This window comes from Ursus maritimus, unplaced genomic scaffold (genome assembly GCF_017311325.1).
Source record: "Ursus maritimus isolate PB19 unplaced genomic scaffold, ASM1731132v1 scaffold_27, whole genome shotgun sequence".
Lineage (NCBI taxonomy): Eukaryota > Metazoa > Chordata > Mammalia > Carnivora > Ursidae > Ursus > Ursus maritimus.
Window position 1 is genome coordinate 8,472,719 of NW_024425230.1, and position 22,472 is coordinate 8,495,190.

The 22,472-nt window shown below is 51.9% G+C and overlaps 1 long non-coding RNA gene across 1 annotated transcript; it reads left to right on the forward strand.

Moving 5' to 3' along the window:
- Window positions 1-482: 482 nt before the first annotated feature.
- On the forward strand, window positions 483-5,116 carry LOC103659985. The gene is made up of 3 exons (XR_567645.2): window positions 483-1,281; window positions 2,760-2,967; window positions 4,446-5,116. It is a non-coding gene; the product is annotated as an uncharacterized LOC103659985 (long non-coding RNA).
- The last annotated feature ends 17,356 nt before the right edge of the window (window positions 5,117-22,472 follow it).

Consider the following 22,472-nt stretch of genomic DNA (forward strand, 5'->3'; position numbering starts at 1 on the left):
AGGGAGACACTTTTACCCTGACCTGCGCTCAGATCATCTTATGCCCTCGGACCTGAAAGCCGAGCTGTCACTTTACTGGGACTGTTGTTACCGGCGAGGCCTGTCAGTCTCCCACCTGCCAGAGCAGCCCTGGGTTCTTGCTGAGCCCAGTCCTGGTGTGGTACGCTCTCCCATTAATTATTTGTGGTCTGAGAAGTCTGGCCTAATCCTCTAGGGATGAGTGGCCTTCTTGTTCCCTCTCATGGCCAAGGCTCGTACGACAAACCAAGCAGTCTACATTGTTCCGTAGGTAGCAGGGACGACGGTGACACAAAGGTTTCAAGGAGGCTCTCAGCTCCCAGGGAGCACGTGGCAATGGTCGCGAGCCCATGGGCACAAATCCCATCAGGAATTCAGGGGTGTCAGACCACGGATATGTGCAAACATACAGCTCACCAAGCGGAAAGCTGTGAACCCGACCAACCTGTGGATCCATTTTATTTAATCCCCAACAATCTCGCTTTTTCAAAATTTAGTTACACCTTTTTTTTTAAATCAGGAAATTTTACATTAAAATCTGTACTTTTGACTTCCTCGGAAAAATCGGGAGACCTGCCGGCATCAGGTTGTAATCCCCAAGGCAAGGGCAGGCTGGCACTGGGGAACCGGCGCCCCCTTCAGGTAGGGCAGTGGTCCTCAGAGTGCACGGGCCCCAAACTGCAGCCCCAGCTTGACCTGCGCGCTCACTAGAAATGCACGTTTTCAAATCCAGACCGGCTGCATCAGAAATGCAGGAAGGGGGCCCCGTAGTCTGCATCCTGACACCCCTCTGGGGGATTCTGGTGCCTGCTAGAGTGAGGACCGCTGAGGTAGAGCCTGGACTCCCCATTGCCCACAGGCCCCACCACGCCCTGCTGCCCGTTCCCAGCCCCCCTCCCTCAGCTGCATTAAATGCTGATTCCGTCCACCTCTGTGTCTGTGACCTCTGGCTGCTTTCGTGTTTGGCATTTGGGGCACTCCCGGCTGACTGGCCGCGGGAAGGCTTGGCTGCAAGGCCAGGCGTCCTGCTCTCTGCACGCACGGGGGAGGGCAGTGGGGAACAGCGCAGGCCTCCCGGCCAGCCCATTAAGCCAAGAGTCACAGAGCAGCACCTAAGGCTCCAAGAACCAAGACCCAACAGAAGCCGAAGAGAAGCACCTGGGGGAGGTGGGAGGGGACACCCTGGATCCATACCACCTGAATCTAGTGACCTTAACCGCCTGGGTCTCCTTGTTACTCCAGTAGACATGGCTCGGCACAGCCGTAAGTGGTTATGTGTGTTTAGATGTTTCTGGAATTTGTTCTGGTTTGTGTATTTTTCTGTGCGCTCACCCTGTCTCTGCTTCAGAGGACAGCTTCCCTCCCTACCACCCAAGGCAGGGAGGGCCCCTTAGCTCCTCCAAGGCCGGGGAGTCTGGGCACACTCAGGGTCACCACGAAAAGGGGGTGGAGCAGAGGGAAAGGAGGACAAAGACCAGGAAGGACAGCTCATGGCTGGCATGTCCCCTGCCTGTCCCCCACCCCACCCCCCCCGCCCCTCGGTGGCCTGGACTCCTGGCTGCCTTAGGGAATCTGGGCAAAGGATCTGCCCAGGGTCTTGGAGGAGGGAGCGGAGCGGGCCCAGAACTCTTCCTGCCTTGATGTGAGCTGCCAAGGTCAAGGGCATGTGGGATTTGTCTTAGTGCCCCAACCTGGCACTGTGCATTTCACAGAGCAGACACACCCTAGTGTTTGCTGGGAAAAAAGAAATGTAACCGTGCTGAGTGGAAGTTGGTGTTGGTGGGGGGGTGGTTCCTCCTCTCACTTGGTCATTTACTGCGTGTGGCCCAGAAGCAGCAAGCCCTGCTCAAGGCGCAGGTAGGGCTCAGGGACTGACCAGGGTAAGAGAGGATGCAAGGCACGCCGCCTATCAACACCCGCATCCCAGAGCCGGGAGAAGGCAGGGCTGGGGGTGCCGGGAGCTCTCAACCAGCTGGCTTCTCCTGCCTCAATGGATGCGGGTTCATTCCTCGCCTCCCCCACCCCACCCCATAGATGTGGGCCACCTCCACTTTAGGAAAGAAAAAGGAAGACAGAGGGATGTCAGGTCTGTGCAGGTGTGGTGCTGAGAGCCTTAGACCCTCACCACCCTCGGGATGGGGGGTGTGTGTGGCTGCATTGGGGAGAGGATCGTAATTACAGCAGGCACAGCTACTTATAATGAATATTGTTATGACGGGAGCAGCAGTAGGACCAGCTACTTCGTTTCTCACGTTCACACTAACACCCTGGGTCAGGGTCATAGTTTCTGCATTATGGCATTTACTCAGCCCAGCCAATGGAAGTAGAGAGTTTAGTCTGAATTTATAGGTGACAAACCCAACATTAGGGAGTGTAGGCATCAGGCACCTTTTCAGAAGGTACCTCAGCAAAGGAGAGAGAGCAATGAAAGCAAATAGAATTTGAGGCCAATGTCCTGAGTTTCACCTGACTCTGTTAATGATTAGCTGCCGGGCCACTATGTACAGCTGCCCAGGGAGTGCACTGCACAACTCCAGGAGGTGCCATATTACAGTGTGAATGTACAGTGTGAATGCCCCACGTTGTGCAATGTGGTGGCTCTGCTTAGCTCTGTGAGCACCTCACCTCACATAGTTCTGTGAGGGTGCAAGCAGGTGTCTGCACAGAGACTTTGTGAGCAGAGCAGGAAGTGCAAGTCAGATACCTGTGGCCCTAAGCGTTCCATCCCTGCCTTTCCACAGGATGTCTCCTTGATGGCAAATCTTCCATGCATCACCAGGATTAGCCAAGACCTGGCTGGCAGAACCGAACACTCTCAGAAGGGTGGTTTTCTGCCCTTTGCTACATGACGGGGCTCATCATTGCCCTGCGGGGAAGTCGTATGGTTGCTGGGCTCGCTTCCCTAACCCCAGACGCTTCCAAGCAGGCCTCGAGGATGCAAGCCTCTTAGTAAGTGTCTTGTATCAGGGTGGGACATGCGGGTAGACAACTTTAGGAGTGTTCTGGAAGCCCTAGTCTGGTTGTGCTGAGGACACCCCGACTGGGAAGGGTGGCTGACACAGCACGCCAGGGCTCAGCTGGGGCCCTCCTCAACGCTGACTGGTCGGGGGTAAAGACCCCCATGCCGGGCCTGGGACTTGGGGTGGGATTTGGAGATACCTAATGATCCCTGTTGCGCACTTGAACTAAAGACATGTCGGCAAGGCAGCTCATGGGGCTGCCGGCAGCTCATGGGTGAGCTTGCCAAGCTCAAGGTCGGCTGCCTTCTCCCATGGGCCTGGCCACAAGTCTGTCAGAGGCCATGCGGAGCGGGAGACAATGAGAGAAGGGAGCCCGGAAGGAAAGAGGGGGATCTCTGTGGCTTACCCATTCCTGAGTCCAGGTCTTCCTGAGTCCAGATATTTTGGGGGGTTCCCTGTGCCTTATAATAAATGCACCTTATTTGCATACCTTCCTTCTATTTTTTTCCCCCATTTGAGTGGGTTTCTGCTAATGGTGACTGATAGCCATGACTGACAGAGCTGCTGACTTGACCCCCCAAATCCTCGCCCCTAGTGGTGCAGGAGAGAAAGATGTGGAAGCCACAACATCAGACATGTCTCCAACCTTAGGATTAAAAATATGGGGTGCAGACATGGAAACTCGCAGGACTGCCTAGGAACGGCCAGACATGTGTGTTCCTCAACTCTATTAATTATTACAATATCCCTTTGAGGCAGTTATTATTCCCGGTTTATAAGTTAAAACATTGAGGCTCAGAGAGGCTCAGCCACTCGCCTGCAGTCGCACAGCGCCTGCTGATTCCATGCACGTATTCCTCATCCCGCTCAACCCGCTCCCCAGTGCTAGACACCCCTGCTCCGAAGGGCTCACAGAATTCAAAACATTAGCCAGAGCAGGACTCTGAGGAGTTTGCTGGTCCTATTAAGGCCCTGACACATGTTTTAAATTTCATTTTCCCAAGCCCTGGGGAAGACTTGCTGAAGCGGCCGAGTAGACAGCAGCTGTGGCCACAGATCACTTCCTAGGGGCCCCCCTCGGTGACTCCCCTCATCAGCTGGACCCTCTGGGCTGCTGTGGCCATTGCCTGCAGAAGAGGAGACGGCTCTGCTTCTGAGAGCCCCCCCGCCCCCCCAGGCCAAGCACGGTCCCAGACCCCCAAGTCAGAACCACCGGGGGCATTTGCCGTACGTGCAGTTCTTTGGGTCCCCCTCCCACCCCCCGGGACTTCAGGGAATCAGAGCCCGCTGAGGTCGGTCCTGGGCCCTGCACATTGAAAGGCAAATGCTGAGAGTCTTATGCACACTTGAGCTGCAGACTCGGGCACGTTTTGGAGACGTTGAGGACCCCGTGTCCTCCGAGTGAGCCAAGAGTCCTCCTCGTGGGACCTTCCCAAGTGTTTCGCTTACATTCCTTTCTTTCATTAGTGCTTTTGGTTTCCGTTGGAGCCACTGTCTGACACGGCCGGGGAGTGCCTGGGAAAATGATGCAGCCCTCCTGCCCCACCGTCCTCCCGGAAAGTGGGGCATTCGTGCTGGGTGGCTCTGGGAAGTTTGCCGTCCTGCTGATGCAGAGAGAGAAGACCCCGGACACCACTGGGTGATTTCCAGGGGCTACAGAGGCCTGGTGCCCGAAAGCAGCTCTCCTGGATGGCTGGTCACTGCAGAGAAGCAGAACCCCCTGCAGCGAGCCCCCACCCTGAGCAGGGCACGGGTGGGGGAGGGGACGGTCCCTTCAGCATCTTTACAAAGGAAGGCCTGGGCAGGAGTCAAGTTGGACGGGACAGAGATGCTGAGAGGTCAAGATGGTCTGATACTATCTCAGATGTGGGGGGCAGGTGTGCAGATGGCGATGAAGAAGGTCCCTGGTGGTCGGGGACTGAGCCACCCCTCAGGTCTAACCCATGGAGCCACATGGGAATGCAACCCGGGGCTGAAAAGAATATCTGATCTTTCCACAGAAACTGGAAACCCTGATTTTATGTGGCGTCTCCCCATTTTCAATAAAACATTCACGACGAATTTAATTTACAAACAACAGTCTATGCCAGCCAGACGAATATATCTGCTGACCGGATGCGGCCCTCGGGCTGGTGTTCAGCTTTGTCTAGGAGGCAATGACTCTGCAAGGGGCGAGCCGAGCTGAGTCAGACACGTGCCCTCTGGTGGACAGCCCCCCAGGCCGAGGCTGGAGGCCGTTGGAGGCAGAACCGCCAGGGACACAGGCCGGGATCTTGAGCCAAGGGGGGTCTTGGCCTTGGGTTGGCCCACGCTGCCCTGGGGAGCGTCCTTGGCGAGGAGCCTTCATTTATTCTTTCAACAAATATTGTGGACTCTGCCATGCGCCGGGCCCGGGATGTGGTAGTCTATTTACTTTCTGTGGCTGTCATATCCAATCACCGCAGACTTGGTGGCTGAAAACAATAGAAATGCCTTCTCACAGTTGTAAAGACCAGAAGTCAGGAGTCAGCCAGTATCGCTGGGCTGGAATCCAGGCGTGGCAGGGGCTGGGCTCCCTCCGGGGACTCTGGGGAGATCTTTCAGTTTCAGGTGGCTGCCAACATTCCAGTGTGTGGCTGCATCACTCCCAGCCCTGTCTCTGTGGTCACATAGCCCTTCTCTCCCGTATGTATCCAGATCTCCTTCTGCCTCTCTGAGGACACTTGCATTTGGTTCCCTACCTACCTGCGTAATGCAGGATCATCTCCCCCAGATCTTGAATCATATCTGCAAGACCCTTTTATCTTATAGGTCACATTGACAGGTTCCGGGGATTAGGACTTGATAGCGTTAGGGGACAAAGAATGTTCAGCCTGTCATAGGTGGTAAAGAGGAAAACAGTGAGTCTCTGCCCTTGTAGACCCGACTTTTTAGAGAGGAAGGCAGGAAAAAGCCAGGAGGCCAGTAACTACATAAAATAATGTCACACAATGCAAGTAGGAGGAAGAACAACCAAGCTTCTGTAGGTACCCTCAAATCTCAGGGGTGCTCCAGGGAACAGGAGGGGAGCCTTGCCCCATCGGGCCTGCCCTGGCTTCCCTCCAGCCAATCAGGCAGACCCAGCGTGTCCCCGAGCTGCACCTCTGTGTTTCTTAGCTCACACCTGTTGCAAGTGTGTGCCGGAACCCTTGAAATTTGGTGAATGAGAATGTCATCTGGTGGGGACTGAGAGCACAATAGGGACAGGACCTTTCCAGATGTGGGACACAGTCAGCCTGGCTGCTGCCAGGCTCCTGCAGGGCTTACCCTGGCGGAGGAGAACAGACTTCCTGCAGCACACTTCCTTTCTGAGTTCCAAGCCCCACCGGAGAGATTTTCTGGGCTCCCAGAGGCACGCATCAGGGATTTCCAAACCGGCCGATCACTAGGCAGGTAGCGAGAGAGGTCTGGCAGCAGTGACTTCCACTGAAGGAAGACTCCTCGTGGGAGGGCCTGGCAGCCACCATGCAAACCGCCCAGAACAGTGACCTGCGCCTTTGAGTATCTGACCGGTGGAGCCGTTTCACCGGCAAGCCCAGCCTTGGAAGCACATCTTGGAAGAGTCTGATGAGAAAGGGCCAGAATGGGGAGAGTTTCCGACACCTCAAGGTCACATGATGCATTTCAACATGTGCTTTCTCCTGTCCCACTTGATCTCCCCTGCCAGGCACACACCCTGTTTGGCATCTGAATTTAAATGCAATTCGTAGACAAAACCTCCCACCACCCCCTCCTCCGCTACCTCCACCCTCTGTCATGCCAACATCTCCCCTCCTGGACATTGGGAAACTCCGGATGGGGGCCAGGTCTACCCATCAACCAGAGCAGTGGTAGCTGAGCCCTCTCCCTCCTGCCCCCAGGAGCGTGGGCTGGGGGAAAGTCAGGCGCTTGGTATCTACATGGTGAAACATTCTTCACCCTCTCTCAGAGAGGAGGAATGTTGGGGCAGGTCCGCCGAAGCCAGGGAAAGCCCGAGGCCCCAAGGCACCCTGGGGGACAGGGAATCGGGCTGGGAACATTTAGGACCTGGCCACAGTGCTGGGAAGCAGCTGGGCATGGTGGGTTCAGAAAGAGTGGGGACAGCGCGACCCTGCTTGTTCACCTGACCTTGACCAAGAGCCCTCAAGGGGACTCTGGAAAAATAAGAATAAGGCTACCTCTCTCACCTGGTTGTTACGAAACTTAGATCTAATTTCAGCATAGCCCCCAAGACATATGAGGCATTCATTAAGCGGGAGAATATTATTGTTATGGTTCATACGACACGACCTTGAGAAAGTCATTCCATCTCTCTAGAATTGCATTCTCAAGCTCTTCGGTGTTATCGTCCCATTAAAACAGGAACGGCCATAGCTCGTTCCCCATCGGTTGTTGTGGGGGTTACACGAGTCAGTGGGGCACAGAGCCCAGCATGGCATGTGTCTGGAACCAGTGCTACTCTGCTCCCCGGGACACGCCATCCCTCCACGTCTTCCCAGGGGACGGTAATGGGACCAGAATTAGAGTCCAAGCAAAGGGAATGGTTCGCAGGAAGCCCAGCCCAGCCCACCTCGGCACCCAGCCCCAAACCCAAGGTCACAAGGGCCGCAGGGCCCCCACCCCTGGCAGCCACCCACAGGCCCACTCCTGCTCGGGAGGTCCTGCTGTTTGTTAGACTCGGGGTGGGCATATTTGGGCAGGACACATGCACAGTGGCGAGACAGGCTGGGGGGGCATTTTGCCCCCATTTCAAAGACAAGCAAACTGATGCCTAGGGAGGTCCAGTTACAGGCCTGGGTCACATGGCAAATCAGTGATGAGCAGAAAACTGGAACCCTGGTGTCCTGAGACTCCTGTGTCCCACAGTGCGGGAGTCCCAGCATCACCCAGGGAGAGGGCATGAGACTACCCCGACCCCTGGACCTGGAACCCACGGGGAGGTGGCAAGTCGCTTCCCAGGGCACCACCAGCACAACCCAGGCTGTGGCGCACACACAGACGCCAGGAGGCACAGGTGCAGGTCCTGGTGATGCACTAACCTGTAGACCACACAGGGAGGAGGGAGCACCCTGACCCCACTGACCCTGCCGGACCTCCCAGGGCCTCAACTATCCAGGACCCTGGACGGGAGAACCCAGCCCAATGCAGAGCATCCGCGAGCAGCTGCTCTCCCCAAACTGTCACCAGGGATTCACGAAATTGAGTTGTTTCAGGAAATCCGTGACCTCTGATCCATCCTGGACTGGCCTGGCTTAGGGAGTTAAGTTCCATCCCCTCTTGAGGTCTGTAGTCCACAGAAAGCACTGGTCAGAGGCCACCTCTGGCCCCTCCCGCTCCTCCCTTTTCTCCGAGCATAACCTGGAGAGGGCTGGTCAGAAAAACGTTTACTGATTCTATTGGAAGTATCCCCTGAGAGTGGCTGCTCCAATGGCGTCCCTGTCCCCCCCATTCATCACCCCCCAGTCCCGCTCCCTTTAGCCTGGCCTCCATGGCTGTGGCTCCCCGGCGTGACAGAAGAGGATAGCACTGTGCAGAGGTCACTTCAGCAACGACCTTGAGGGTCCAGGCCCAAGGACAGGCTGCAGGGCTGCAGCATGCCGAGTGCCCGGGGCATAGGATGTACTCACAGGCTCAACTGTTCCAAAGTCTCCCCTCAAGCAGGCTGGTTTCCAGCCTTGCACCTTTAAAGTAGTGCTGCAGTGTGGACACATGCGTGAACACGGTGTGTTATTTGATTCATGAACACGCGGCTCTGTGGTCACTGAGCCCCTGCCCATTTCCCTCCACCCTGGAAACACAGCTAGACTGCTCCCTGTCTCTCCTGCCATTTGGAACATGCTGACTTGGGACCAATGGAATGTGGGGGGAGGCAATGTGAGCATCTCGGGACTGCCCGGGGAAAAATGCCTGCAAATCTGCTCGGCCCTCTTTCTCTACCAGCGAAGGAGTAGAGAAGGCTCCAAGGTCTGGAGAGGGCGGAGCACAAGATGGAAAGATCTCCGATCCCAGAGAAGCCACTGGCGAAGAGCTGCCCAGGAGGGCCTTCCAGCCAGGAACCCTGATGTTGGATCCCTGCCTCAGGGAGAGGAAACTTCCAGAGCTTCAGGCCAGGACCAGCCAACTGAGGAGTGCAGGCCAAACCCAGCCGGCTGCCTCCTTTTCCATGGCCTGTGAGCTCCACATAGTTTTCACATTTGGAAAAATGGTTTAAAGAACAGAATTTTGTGACCCATGAAAATGACGTGAAATTCACATTTCAGTGTCCATAAATTAAGTTTGACTGGAGCACAGCCACGCCATTCATTCACGTATTGTCTGTGGCTTCTCTCACAAGGACAGAGATAAGGAGTTGCAACAGAGATGGTATGGCCTGCGAAGCCTCAAATATTTACTCTGCAGCCTGTAGAGATGGTTTGCCAAGCCCTGCTTCCTCTAACCCTCATTTGAGGGCTGTTCGTTAGGAAAGTTAGCTTACCCTGGCTGACCCAGCTAAAGGACTTTTCTAAAGAGATAGGATGAATCATGTGAAGACGGAGATAAAAGGCAAAATTGGCTTTTGGAGGATAACGCTAAGCTGTGGTCCCACTGAGGGGACTGTACCGTGGGTATGTGATATGCCCTTACCTGTAAAATCAGGTAAGAATTCCATCCTCCTGAGAGTGTGGTGGAGCTGATACGAAATAGTCAGTACGCATCGCCTGTAGTTGATAGAGTTGCTATCTACCCTTGCGGGCCTAGGGGGCCTTCTCAAGACTGTTATAACACGTGGATATTTTTAGTACCTAAGGCTGGCCCCGGGAGGAAGAGCTCCTTATTAAGTCAACTTTCACTGCCTGAAGAGTGTCTGTGGAAGGTGCTTTCTCCTTGGGACATGCATGCTGTCACGCAGCCTTGTGACAGAGGATGAGAACGCCCATGTTTTCTCCATTTGCTAGGTTTCCGTAGCTCCTCCAGAGTGTTGTAAGTAGAATGCAATCAGATGGTGTGATATTGTGACTCATGAGAAACACGGATTGGGTCTTCCATCCTGTTGCTGGCAAAGAGCTCCTAAGACTCTTGAAATGAGAGCAGTAGTCTCTTGTTATGTTAACAAGGTGACTTGTAGACCCCATCTAAGGATGGGGGCTGGTTGCCTAAGAAACAGCCATGCGATTAGAGCATTGGAACTTTCAGTCCCATCCCTCAACCTCTGGAGGAGGAAAAGGAACTGGAGGTCCAATTCACTGCCAATGACCAATGATTTAATCAATCATGGCTATGAAATGAAGCCTCCATCAAAACCAAAAAGGACAGGATTCAGAGAGATACTAGGTGGGTGAACATGTGGAGATTTGGAGAGACTGGCCGACCTGGAGAGGGCATGGAAGCTCACACCCTTTCCCCATACTTGCCCTAAGCATCTTTTCCATCTGGCTGTTCCTGAGTTATATCCCTTTATAATCAGCCAGAGATCTAGTAAGTAAAATGTTTCTCTGACTTTTGTGAGTCACTCTATAGCAAATTAATCAAACCCAAGGAAGGGGTCATGGGAACCTCTGACAGTTGATCCAAAGCACAGGTGATAATCTGGTCTTATGACTGGCATCTGAACTGTATGTGTGTGTGGCTGGGGCAGTCTTGTAGGATTGAATCCTAAACCTGTGGGATCTGATGCTATCTCTAGGTAGATAGGGTCAGAATTGAGTTGAATTGTAGGATACCCAGCTGGTGTCAGAATTGCTTGATCATGTGGAGTCCCATGGGACTCCCCATCCCCCAACACACACCTAAGTTGGAATTGGGTCCAGAATCATTGGGGGTTGGGTGTGGGGGAGACTGAGCACTTCTGCAATTGGGAACTCTACTGGTAATAGATCAGTCCTCAACACCAGTAGAATGAGGACACCCAACTGCAAATTGTCAGATCCCTACAGAAAATCAAGAACCCTCTGTCTCCTTTGAAAATAAATTCCTACTGATGAGAGAGCCAAGGAATATTCAAGAAGATGGGAGGCAATGGTTAGACCACCTGAACTATATCTAGCACATGAGTTAGTGAGGAACTGAAGAAAGGAACCTATTTTTGGAAGCTGGTTAAATGCACAAATCAGAGACATAGATGGAGAGTCTATCTGGCCACATCCACAGGTCCATCAGAAAAGTACCAAGAAGAAAGGAGAAAGAAGGTGGCAGAGATGTGCTGCAGGCAGCTCCTACTACCCATAATGGACAGTTATTAAATAATTAGGAACTTGGTGAGTCTGTTGATAAACTGTTGGTAACTTAAACTCAGCCATGGTGGAAGTATTTATACCACAGAAATTGGCAGAAGCCACAGATCAAAGCTTTGTGATTACTTATCCGAGATCTAATTTACCAACACACCACTGGGTAGAGGGAATAGAGGAATGAAGAGTCTGGAATGAAGACAATGTCCCAGCAGGGAAAGAGCCTCCACCCGGAGGAGAAGAAGCAGCAGAAAAGGAGTTGAATAACCTTAGGAGGTAGATATTTTTCCTTTAGGGCAAATTTTCAGCTAAAGCTCAGTAGTTAAATTATTTGCCCCAAGTCACACAGCTAATAAGTTTCAGAGTAGGAATTTGAAATCAAGTGTTTCTGGCTGTGATCATTTTTTTGTTTGTTTGTTTTTTGTTTTTCCACTCTACCAATAATAGAGGAATGAATGGTTAAAATACAATTACCTGTTTCAAAGGGTCTTTATAGAGCCAATTCTCGAGGCTATCTAAAAAATTCACAGTGCATGAGTTAGAATCACAACATGCTTTTGGCTTGATTTTCAATGGCTTTATTCTCACAAACCAAATACACCCTCAATGGACCCAAGTTTGCTATGTTAGAGGTTTTCTGTATGACTAATTCTTCATGTATAGTCCTAGAAGCCAATGCCAAGAATGTGTTTTGAGAATGCTTTGGTGTTGTCACTGGAGTCATGCCTAACCTCTCAAGGAAGCCAACTTTAGAGGCAAAAATCCGGATATGGTCACTGCATCCAGGAACAGGGTGGTGACTTTGAAGGGGATGACTGCCATTGAGAGTCCAAGTCCTGCTGGCTGTCTCACCACACCCCTTGGGGAACCCTTGGCAGGTGTCTCCAATGGGGGCAGGGAGATTGGGGAGGTTGGAGACTCACTAGACTTCTGCATTTCTTTCGGCAGGGATAGCTACGTGTGTGGACAAGAATTATTAGGATGACTTACCTGGATTTAACTAGTCAGGATAAATGAAAAATCTTCTTGACTTTCAGAAGTACTTTTGAATTTTATAGTAAGGTCTTGGTGCTTCGCCTGCAATCAGGATTCAAACACCAAAACCCAGTAGCTGGAAGTGATGATTCATTCAAATAGCACATTCAGGGATTTTGAAATAGAACATGGATCTCTCTGCTCACATAAAATTCATTTTATTTTCTTTTCAGAAATCAGAGTCATCAGGCAACTTAAGAATGAGCATCAGCTCATTCTGGGCTGTGCTCAGGGTTTTGTTTATGTCAATGTGAGGAGTGGGACCACCCTTGACATTAGCAGTGCTCCTCATTCTCTGCATGCATCAATGCTACACTGGCTTGACTCTTGACTGCAAATGGTTCTCCCCACTTAGGCGGGGCCTTTCTTCTGCAAGATTTATTAGGGCCAATTAGCTCTTCAGAGGAGTATTGCAAAAATACCCACAAAATAAATTCAGGAGACACCTCCCTTTAAATGGACAATGTTCCTCCCACAAGCTGTAACACATCCAAGGAGTGATGTTAAATTTTCAGTCTTCAGGACATAGCCTGCAGCCCTCCTTCTTTTCCCTAGCTGCCTCTGGAGGCATCCTTGCCACGTAGACATGTGACAGACAGGCAGAAGAGCTGCAAAGTAGTGGGGCACCATGCCATATGTGAAGGAGATAACTGGTCTAGAATTACCCACTTCTTGTGTCTAATCTAATCTGGACAGTTGTGAGGCTTTCCAGATTACTATTTACATATTGAAACACTCTCAATAATTTGTAGATACTCATCACTTCTGGAAGGCTCATGAGTAATTTGTCTCGGTATCTCTATGTAACTGAGACCTGAGACAGAAGACTTGGCTCTCCCCATGAAAGGATTAGTCACCTATATAAATAAGGATAGAAACAGCTTGAGGAAATAGATTCTGTGAGACTCAAAACAAGATCACTGAGCACTGAAACATACAGCACTGAGGCACACACCATATGTCATTGCATCCTCCCACCACCCCACCACCCCAGCAATGTCAACAAAGAACAATGGAGAAGAATGTGCACAGTGTAGTGCCATTGACAAGGTATCATCAATGTGCCCTTTTTCCAGCTAACCAGCATGGCATCACGCACAGATTCATTTATTTGATATTCATTCATTCCTTAATCTGACCTAATTCCCCGTTTCCTCCCCACACCAAACCCTTCAACAGGTTTTCTGGAACTTTCCATCTCCTCAACTTTTTCTCTAAACTTTTTCTTAACTTTTTGCTTTAACTGGAATGGGGCCGCCCCTCCCCGGAGGACTCTACTTGCCCTGCTGCCCCTGGGGGAGTGGAAGGAGGGCTGGTGTAAGAGAAAGGTGGGGGTGGGTCAGAAGGTGAGGAGCTCCCACTGCTGCTTCCACACCACTGTCTTTCCCCTCCTGCTCTGCTGGCTCCCTATTCTTGCTACTGTCATCCATCAACCCACCTGGCTGAACCGCCAACCTTAAATGGACTCAACAGTTTGCCCTCTCCACCTATTTGTCATTGCCACAGAGAGTCTGCCAACCAAGTGGACAGATTCCACCTCAGTCCATTAGGACAAGCCTCAGACACACTCAGCCCTGCTCAGCACCCAGACTCCCTCCCTTGGGATTAATTTTTGGGCTATTTGAGATGATGTCATGCTTTTTCCCACCCCTACCCCATTTTCAGAGGTGCCCTTGCCTCATATTTCCTGTGTGAAAAACTGAAGCCATTAGGGGGCCATCCCTCAATTTCCTACCGCCCCATAAAGATGGGTACCTGCATGGTCCCCATCTCCCCAGCCTCTCCCCAGTGCAGTGGGCAATATGTCCCATTCCCCTTCTCACCCTTGCATGGCATCCTGTTTTCCTACCCTCTTCCTCACCGTCTCCTTCCATCTCACCACTGTATTGTTCCCTGCAACATACAAACATACTCTGGCACCCTCCGACATGAAAAACCACTTTCCCAGGATTCTGAGAACTTCAGCGTCATCTCTCTGCTTCCTCCACAGCAGAACATCTCCAAATGCTGTCTTTACTCTCTGTCTCCATGTCCACACCCCTGCAATCTACACTTCTTCAACTCTTTCCAATCTGACTGTCATCCCCTCACCTCGGGTCACCAATGTCTCCTTGTGAAAAAATCCCATAGACGCTTCCTTCCCTCATAAGCTTTGCTCACATTCGTCCATTCCCTGCTAATTGAAACACTCTTCTCTTTCAACCTCTTGGGCCTCTCCCCAACCTGGTTTCCTCGTGCTGCATTTCCCACCCATGTTCTCTTGCTCTTCCTTCACTGACCAATACTCAATATGATAGCACCCCAGGCTTGTCCCTGGGACCTCTTTTTCTCCATCTGCACTCTCTTCCTACATGATCACATCTGGTCAAGACTTTAAATACCTTCTATATACTGACGACTCCAACAAGACCTCTCTAGCACTTGCCCCGGATCCTCATGTTTTTATATCCAGGTGCCCCCTTGGAATTCCTAGGAGGCATTTCAAATGGTATAATAACCCATATGGAGCTGCTAACCCCCTCTTCCCTCTGGGAAAACAAAGCAAAACAAATAAACACATTTATTTCTTTCCCTCCCACAATTCCTCTCTCATGACTAAGGGTTCACAGGTGCCTGCAGCCAAGAGGACAACCCTGGACGCTTGGCCCAGAAGCCTAAGTCACACTGTTCTCAAGCCATTATGCCCTTTGATGGGAGAGGTCAAGAGGAAAAGTGCCATGGTCTGCTAATCTGCCAGCTTTACTCTCATCCAAGACTTCAACGTCTCTCTGGTCTGGCCTCCAGCTACCATCCACTGGCATGCAGAACTGATGTCCTTGCCTGCCCTGAAACCCTCCACTCTTCTCTGTCAGTAGCACCTCCATATCCCCATGAGGAGCTCACCTCTCCACCAAACTCAGTGTGTCTGTCTCAACTCAGGGTGACTCTATTCCCCAGCTCCTTGACAATGGGCAGGTGACTAAAGTATGACCAACCAATCTATTCCATTTCCTTGGAAACATGACCCAACCCTAGGCAAAAAGACCAAATTCCAGACCTTTGGAGTTACTGGAAAAGTAAAGCTGCCCAGCTAAGAGAGCGCTGATCACATTTGAACCCCTGGATCCACCTAGGCCCCAAGTTATGTCTAAATCTGTCAGTTATGGGAGCCAATAAATGCCCCAGTTTTATTTGTATTCAAGCCAGTTTGAGTAGGGATGATTTAACTCACAACCCAAAGAACTCTAATTAATGCATCAATTCACTCATTTATTCACTCACTTACACACATATTGAGTACAAGGCATTAATCTATCCACTAGTGACTTGTCTAAATCATGTCACTGAAACCACAAATGCTCCCCTCTCCCTGTCCTGCTGCCTATGGTATCCATCTCTGGCATTCATAATCCATAATTGGGCCCCATCTGTTCTCATTTCTCAAGACTCTTCTTAAATGAGCCCACCAAACCAAGGAGGCGAATCATAGTCCCCTTAAAAAGTTATATTTACTTCACTTTCAACCCTTTCTTGGCACTCTGTATATGCGATCCATCTTCAAGACCCATCTCCCCAGTTATGGCCCCTATGAGGAGCTGCCGGTTTGACTGGCTCAGGCCCTGTGGATTCTTCTGCTCCTGGGCCATGTGCCCTGCTGGAGTCTAGCCTCCCTGACTGTGTGTGTCTTATTTCCTAAAGAGCAACATGAAGGCTGGGTCTGGGTCTCCTGCTCTTTTCAGGTTCTTGCGAGCCTGAGACAGAACTGTATATGCTCACCAATGACATTTCCAATGACAAGAACTGATGCTTGTACAGGGTCTAGTATTTTCCAGACTCAGTTCTGTGCTAATGCTGCTCGTGCTCACAATAACCAACAGCTGAGAAACCGAGGCACCCCCAAACTTAGCCATTGTCACACAGCTGATCAGTGATGGGGCCAGAATAAGAAGTTAGAACTATCCCAACCCACACTGAGATTTCATGGGCAGGAGACTGACACCTCTTCAGTGAGGAGAGGCAGAGGAGACCTGAAGGAACATGCATTTCTGAAGCTACCTTTTCCCACCCAGCACCTCTCCCACCACGTATGGTGAAGGGCCAGCTTGAACCCATGTATGCCCTAGTGGTTCAAGAAGACAAACTCACAGATCACTTGTTTGGCCCTTGCAGCAATGTCAAACTACTTGAAAAATGTCTTACTCTCCACATTTGTACTTGTAGCCTTGCAGAGAGTAACAAACAGCAGACCAGGCATTGAGCAGCAAATCGAACCAACTACTTTCCCAGGGAACGTGGTGCCTTTCCCTCCCACCTATCTTTCTCAACCCTTCCTATCTGATGCTGAAGTCCACATGCCTGGAGAAATGAGCTGGGAAGCAGGGAACCAGCCCAGAGGAGACCCCAGACTGACCAGAGCTTGGCAGGGGCACTGCTGAGACAGCAATGGGAAAGCAACACCCCTACTGCTCAGCCTCCCGCTCCCGGAGCCAGTGGCCATTGGCCAGGTCAGCTCTGTTGCTGACCAGCAAGAAAACGTGGATTCAGTGCCAAGGGCCATTGGGTCTCTTCAGAAGGACTAATCAGACCACTTGAAGACAGAGGTCAGGCCGATGGGCTCAAACCAGGGGTTAATGGCCTCTGTCCAGTAAATGCTCAAAGTTTGATTAATTCTTTCAACAAATGTTTATTGATTGCCAGGCCCCACGCCAGCACTCGAGATAGAACCAGGCCATGTCTCCTGCTAGCTGGAGACAGACGCCAGAACAACAGCTCACAGGGACAGTAGAGGGTGGGTGGAAAGGGAAGAAGAGGGGAGGCCAAGAGCCTGGTGGCCTCTCTTCCATTCTGTGCCATGAGAAGCTGTGGGAGAACTGCCTTCGCCCCTGCCTGGCCCAGCCCATTTCTTGGCATCAGGACAACAGATCCTTCCAGATGCCCCTGGGTTAACAAGCAAAGGAAAGCCCGGGGGTCAAGCACCATGTCCGACACCTAAGGAATTAGAACCGAACCAAGAAGCAGCACCGGCACAGGAGCCCCACCACCCATGAAATCTTCATCCTCTTCCTGCCCCCCCCCCACCATTCTTTCTTGTAGCAGGAATCTTGATGCCGTGAGCTGGGATCAGTCACTTCCCCAGCAGACATCGGGAGGCCATTAGGAGAACCGAGTTCCTTCTCGAGCCTGAGAGGCAGCATGATGGGCTAGAGAAGGTAGTCTTTGACCTCAGAAAGATCTAGGTTCTGATCCTGAGCTGGCCACTTCAGAAGAATGATGTAAAGTGGTTGAGAGCTTAGACTCTGAGCCAGACCGCCTGAGGCCAAATACCAGTGGTGTCAAGTCCTAGCTGGTTCACGTTGTGTCACTCGCCATTACTGCACCTCAGTTTCCTTCCTCATAAAGTGGGGATCACTGCCACAGGGCTGTCAGGAGAACTGGGTGCGTGAATTCACATAAACAGAGCTTAACAGTGCTTAACACAGAGCTGAGCTAACAGTAAGCACTTAGTTATTACTAGTTAATTATATGTTAGTTACTGCTAGCTACTCACAAGGATACTTAAAGAATTAAATGCGCTAATCACTGAAAAATGTTGAGTAGGTGCCTGACGACTACTGGTGTCCTTTCTTCCAAATTTTTCCGATAAGATGAAGAACACATGGGAGGAGGAATGTGCCTGCCCCCCCATCTTAACAGGCACAGGCCTGCTGTAGGGGCACTACCCCAGGGACTGTTCCTGCTGTCCCTCCGATGAACACCCAGCCCCAACTCCCCTAAAGGGGTTGTGACATTCTTGAGAAAAGATCCATTTAAGTTCATCTTCATGTTTACACACAATTTTCTTGAACAAAAGAAGCAGGAAGGCAGAGAGGTAGAAGGCTATGGCAGAATCAGCCTGCCACAGGCCCGGGGGAGCACCAAGGAGGAGCCCCAGGACATCCCTGCCCTTGACCCTGGGGTAGATGCCAAAGGTCCCTCTCCCTAGAACAGAGCCTTCAGCATTTGTAGGGAAGGAAGCCAAGCGCTGCCCGGAAAAGGCCAGGCTTCAAAATGCTGATTCCTCCCAGAATGCGAGTTTTCTCGCTGCCTTTTCCTGGGTGATTTTGTGACAGAAGGAGGAAGACCATCAAGGGTCCCAGAGCTGAAGTCTCAAGGCTAGAGGTGACTGGAAGGAGGTGAGAAGGGGAGGGGGAGGACCCCCAGCCACTATCTTCCACTGGCAATTGCTACCCCAAACTCTGACTAAGGGCCTCGGAGAGGGGGCTGGCTCTGCACGAAGTGTCCCCAGAGCCCTCCTCCTCTCTGTGGCCATGGTGGTGCCCAGCCCCTGCCCAATACTGGCAGGAGGGGAGCCCCCCCACTGAGGGCCTTTCTCCACACAGCCCCAGAGACCCTGGAGTTACCCCCACATGTGCTCCCAGGAGGGTGGGGATGAACCTGGCTTTAAACCCCTGGTCCTAAACCCAGACCAGTGTCCGCTTGCGCTGACTGGACCTTCCACTCAACTGTTCTTCCCAGCCCTCCCCCTGTCCTGCCAGGACTTGGGGCTGATGTCACCTGACTTGGGCCTCACAGTGGGACTCAGTTTCCCCTTGCCCTCTGTCTCTGATCCCTGGCCTCTGTCTGTCTCTCTAGCTGCCAGAGTCCTGTCACGCCTGAGCTGAGGGCACCAACAGGGACCTCTGGGCTGGGCTAGCTGAGGTGAGACCGGGGGAACCCAGGACAGAAGCCAGCAGGCAAGGCAGGAAGCGTGTGATAAGGTCTCCCCGGGATAGCCCTGTGGCAGGTGAGTCAGTCCTGAGGAATCCTCTAGTTTATAAATAGGTCTGGCTGGCAATGAGGAGAACAATAAGGGACCATTGTCCTTCCTGATAGGCTGTTACTAAACCATGAATAATCCCTTTGAGGAATTAGATTCCACAGACAGCTCCTGAGCCCCTTCCATGCCAGACTCCGGCATGGCAAGGGCATGAGGCGCCCGGAGCGTGCTGGGGCCGCACATACATGTCTACACCACGGCGTCGAATGAGTCAGCACACCAACCTGCGAGGTAAGTATGCTTCTCCTGGTGTAGGGATGGATCGACAGGTTGGAGGGGTTTCCTTCCCAGGCCCACGGCTGAGTCACTGTTAGAACCCCGTGTATCTGCAGCGAAGCCTCTGCTCCTTCAGCCTGATCACGGGGCTTCCCGGCCTGACATAGGGCGGGAGGGCCTGGGAGCCCCCAAAGCAACCAAGTCATGTGCTCTGACATCGTCCCGCCAACCCAAGAATCCACTGAGACTCGAGTATAAGGCTGGCCTGTGGGGGAAATGCAGCGCAAGGGGAGTAGTTGGAGATCCAGTTAAGCGGCAATGGCTCTGTTCAACTTTTTTCATCTTTATGTCCCTTAAAAACATTAAATAAAGGCCAGAGCCAGGAACGGCTTTCAGAAGGAGCTAAGCAAAAGTCTGTTCTCAGCTACAAGGTCATCTGGAATCCATTTGCCAGTGAGGGTCAGGTCTCTGTCCCTGCAAGGGTTCTGAAGACCGTTCCAGCAGTTCCCTGGCCCATACCACCACACCCACACCTGCTTGTCCCAGACGCCCTGGGAGGGAGGAGGCTTGCCTGGCTGGGTGGGCATCAGAGTCCTCAGGAGACCAGGATCAGATCGAGACTCCACCCACGTCCTTGGGCCTCGGGCCCAAAGTGCAAGACCAGGCACATTCCCAAGCTGCCTGGGACCTGGAGATTGGGGGCAAAGGTCACCAGAGCCTGAAAAAGCTTCCGCCCAGTTGGCCGTGGACTCCTGGATCTGCTGGGGACAGAGGCTGGGAAAATTGTGCCTGCTCTCTCGGCACGGCCGGAGCCAAGCCCTGTTTGCGCCGGCAAGGTTAAAATGGTACATTTTAGCACTACTAATGCAAGCTAGGAGGGAGGTTGGTTTGCTTATTTTTGTTTTTTGCTTTTTTTCCTTTTTTTTTTTTTTTTTTTTGCATGAACACCAAGCAACCATCTTTCTTTCCCTTCCCTAAACCAGCCAGTGACCTCATGAAAGCTTTCGGGGCGGGGGTGGGGGGCATTTCAGGGAAGAGACCAAGTCTGTCTGGGTGTCTGGAGGTCTGGAAAAGAGATTTCTAAACAGTCTGTCTGGGAAGATCCTTCTTCCAGGAGATCCTGGGTGGAGCTGGCAGCAGCCTGGATACGCGAGCTTTCTCCATAGACACCACCTGCAGACCTCGCCTTTCCCCCAATACCGGAAGATGACCTAATCCCTAAGCCAGGCTGCAGGGCTCCTTCCTCCATTGATTGTCAAGTCCTGTGGCTTCCTTGAACCCTGGACATTTTATGCACAAATTAGAACCAAGAACAACCGCTTTAGGTTAAAACAGGCTTTGACCTCAACACAGAAAACCTCAATGAACTGGCTTGATTTCAACGCATATTTCAATCAATATTTCAATGAAATATCTGTGTACTAGATGTCGTCTGTGTATTTGTCTGTGCACCTGGGAGCTTGTTTCCTATGATGCCTTCCAGTACAGGCACCCAAACTCACAAACCAAATGCATACCCACAACAAGGATACCCCCTACCCACCCCAAGCCTTCCCTCCTGACATTGGCACCCAGGGTTACAATGAAAAGTGGGCACGTCATCAAAGTTTGAAGAAGCCAAAAGGTGCCAGGCACACTGCTGGGGCCTCTGGCCTTCAGCTCCATACATTTGCCAAGAGCATTTGTTCAACAACCCAAGATGATGGAGGCCACTGACACCGTGCTGAGGTCATGGCAACCTGAAGGGCTTGGTGGAAAGGAAATTGTGTGATCTGAGCACACACCCAGTTGGCGTGCAAGCAAGACACCCGTCTGCAGAGCCACTGTTCGCTCCTGAGCCAAGCCCAGCTCCCTCAATCTGCCAGCCAGAGTCTAGCCAAGGAATGGAGAGGTAGGGCTGTCACTTCCAAATGGCACCCAAACCTTCCCCACCAATTGGCTGCCTCTGAGTAACTGGACCCAAAACATAGACATAGTCCCTTAGGTCCATGACAAACAGGGCAGGGCACAGCAGCCCATCTTGGTCCTCATGGAGCTGGGTTTGGCCCTCTTGCCTATGAGAGTAGGACCTGCACTGGACCCTGGGTCTTATGCTCAGGAGTTTTCTGGTAGATGTAGCACTCAAGAGACATCACTGCCCTTTCCCACTGAGCTTATCTAGGAGACCATGACCCGAGCCAGTCACCAACCAGTCCCCTTGCCTTCCCTTCTGCTTGCTTTTCCTATGGTTCCATCCGCTTCCGTGGCTGTTGACCCATATCCACACTTAGAGCCCAGACTCCCCTCCTGAGATCCAACTGGTAAAGCCGCAGATCTTTGGGACACCCCGTGTCTGCTCTGCAGATGCCTCGTACTCACTATGTCCATGAAGAGCTGACTTTATTCTCCCCCATTCCATCCTGGCCCCAAACCTACCTCCTTCTACATTCTCTATTTTGATAAAATTCACAAGGGCAGAAATGTCTGCTGTTTCCCACCATTGCCATTTCTACCATGACCATCACCACCATCTCCAGCTCTACCACCACCTCCATGTCCACCTCTGCACCAACACCCCCACCTCCACCGTGCATGAGTGCTCACACACACCCCCATGCTCACACACACCCCTAATGGCTCATCCGGTCCCAGAAGTTCTTTCTCCTAAATTTCTTGGAATCTGCCCCTTCAGTGCATCTACCCGAATTCTTCCCGAGCTGGGACAAGTCCATGTGAGGGTTGCTATAACCAGCTCTCTGTTGTTCGTCTCCTCCTCCTCCCATCTGCCTACACTTAGCTGTTAGGGGAACCTGTGCTCAAAGTCCTGCAATGGCTCCCTGTCCCACCTGCTCCCAGACTTCCCCAAATGTGCCCTAAAAAATCGAAAGTTTTGATCAGATACGGGCAGTGCTGGATCAGCATTGAAGTGCTCCTCTTTGTTGTGAGGTTTGTCAGCAGCACCTTGGAGACGAAGAGCATGGAGACACTTCACGGGGAAGAAAGCGGGTGTGATTTTCTGAATTTCTTTAATCACACAAGTTTTGCCGAAGTTTCTTGGGGTGGGAGAAGAAAAACCAAGGCACTGGTTTTTGGCTCTGGCTTCCCCTTTTCACAAATCTTTCTCTGCTCTTCAGTCTGCACAAAGGTCCTTTCTCTCCTTCACAGCCTCCAAGGTCAATGCAACCACCACTCCCCACACACTCCTACCTTACTCGATTTCTATTACAATTGTTTTCATTTCTGATTTCCCCACCGTTCTAGGAA